The 2204-nt window shown below is 48.0% G+C and overlaps 1 pseudogene; it reads left to right on the top strand.

The window, feature by feature from the left end:
* The first annotated feature begins 1325 nt into the window (after positions 1 to 1325).
* Positions 1326 to 1647, top strand: LOC127186639 (60S acidic ribosomal protein P1-like; annotated as a pseudogene).
* Positions 1648 to 2204: the final 557 nt, after the last annotated feature.

The following is a 2204-nucleotide window of genomic DNA, read 5'->3' on the forward strand; positions in this document are numbered from 1 at the left end:
ACACACACACACATACACACTAAAACAAAACAAACAAAAAGCTAGGTGTGGTGGCTTGTACTTACAGAACTGGGGAGGCATGTAGGCATTAACATTTTTTAAGTCTATTTTATTTTATTAGGGTTTCTTACATCTTTCTCCCTTTTCTACCCCAATCCCGCCCTACCCTGAACACTGGGTAGGAGGGAAAGGTTAGTGGGGAGAAGAGGCGTAGCTCTTTAGCTATTTCCTGCTGGTTCCGGGCTTCGGGTTTCTTGGGGCGAGTCCAATCTTCCGTTCAGGATATCTCAGACTTCGTCTCATTAAACTACATCAGCAGCAAGCAGGAGCAGAAGAGGGGAGCCCCACCACCACCATTTATTCCCTCTCAGAGTCCCCGGAATTAAACTATCTGCAGCTGGTAAAGGTCACACCCTCCTCAGAGCCTGCATGAGGCAAACAGTCAACTGCTATGGACAATCTAAAGCAGCCCCATATCCTACATCTGGAACAAAAACATGTTGTGTAACATAACTGAGTTTTGTCTTGGTTTTAGTTTCTCGAGACAGGGTTTCTCTGTGTAGACTTTGGCTGTCCTAGACTCACTTTGTAGACCAGGCTGGCCTCGAACTCACAGCGATTTGCTTGCCTCTGCTTCCTAGTGCTGAGATTACAGGCATATGGCACCAGTCCCAGCATAACTGAGGTTTTAAAGGGTCCAAAACTTCCACTACAGAGGAAGAGACAGGCAGATTCCTAGGTCCAGTAGCCGTCCAGCCTAGCCTACTTACTGATCTCAGCAGGAAGAGGCCCAAGGCTATCAGATGCACACATACCACACACGTGTATATGTGAACATGTGTGTTCACTGACAGGAAAGAATTAGTGCCTTCCTCAAACTGAAGTGCTCTTGGGCATAAGTGTATTGATGAAAAGTCAGTTAGAAAGTAGCAAAAACCAAAGTGCATCCAGCTTTTGACTCACCTGCGCCTCTGAGCTGCTCAGTGAATCTGGAGTTCCTGCCATGCCTTTGTCAGAGTAATAATACTAACTCTGTGCCCAGGGCACGTGTGGAGAAGACCAACACCAACAGCCTTTACTGAAAAGGAGCCAGGGGCTCCGGCTCCGTGGATGAGGAAGGACAGGGAATACGGCTGACACACCTTCACGATGAGAGGGTCTGCTTTGATAGAGGCAGGAGATGAACGAGTCTTTTTAAGAAAGTGACTTTTCCTCAGCTGCTGCCAAGGTGCTTGGTCCTTGGTCCTTCCAAGGAAGCTAAGGCTGCCTTGGTGTGAGGCCCTCACTTCATCCGGCGACTAGCACCGTGCTGGCAGTCCACAAACATGGCCTCCGACTCCGAGCTTCCCTGTGTCTCCTCCGCCCTCATTCTTCACGGAGGATAAGATCAATGCCCTCATCAAAGCAGCCGGGTGTCAACGCTGAACCTTTCTGGCCTGGCTTGTTCGCAAAGGCCCTGGACAATGTTAACACTGGGAGGCTCATCTGCAGTGTATGGCTGGTGGGCCAGCTCCAGCAGCTAGAGCCGCACCAGCGGGAGGTCCTGCGCCAGCCACCGCTGCTGCCCCAGCTGAGGAGAAAGCGCAAGCAAAGAAGGAAGAATCTGAGGAGTCTGATGATGACGTGGGCTTTGGTCTTTTTGAGTAAACCTCTTATTAACATGGCCAATAAAAAGCTGAATCTGAAAAAGAAAAAGAAAGAAAGAAGAAAAAGAAAAGAAAGAAAAGAAAAGGAATGTGCCGGCTTCTGCAGCCAGCATGGGGGGGGGGGGGGGCAGTGGGTGGGGAAGGTCAGCTGTGTGGGTTCAGGAAGTGCACTGAGGCAGGCATACAGTGTATGAATTTCAAACGCGCTCCTGTTTTTAACATTGGCTAAGCCACGTCTGTGTTTTAGTCTGTGTTTAAGAGCATCCGTAGGGGCTGGCATTCCAAATCAGCAACGTCCCAAGAGTCGCCTTTCCCAGAAGCCTCCTGTTAATACTGTGTAAACTCTAGAAGTTTTGTTGAGCGAAGAGTATAATGGGTTTTCTGAGATTAAAATATTTTACTTGTTTGAGAAGACTTCCTAAATAAGAAAAGCTTATAGACTAAGCCACTGTTTTTAATCTTGGTAACACACAATCTTGCTTTTGAGGAAAACATGGCTCCCCTTCCCATGTGATTTCAGTATTGAACACCTTCTATAGACATCCCGATCCATAGAAA

The sequence above is a fragment of the Acomys russatus genome, unplaced genomic scaffold, assembly GCF_903995435.1.
Source record: "Acomys russatus unplaced genomic scaffold, mAcoRus1.1, whole genome shotgun sequence".
Taxonomy (NCBI): domain Eukaryota; kingdom Metazoa; phylum Chordata; class Mammalia; order Rodentia; family Muridae; genus Acomys; species Acomys russatus.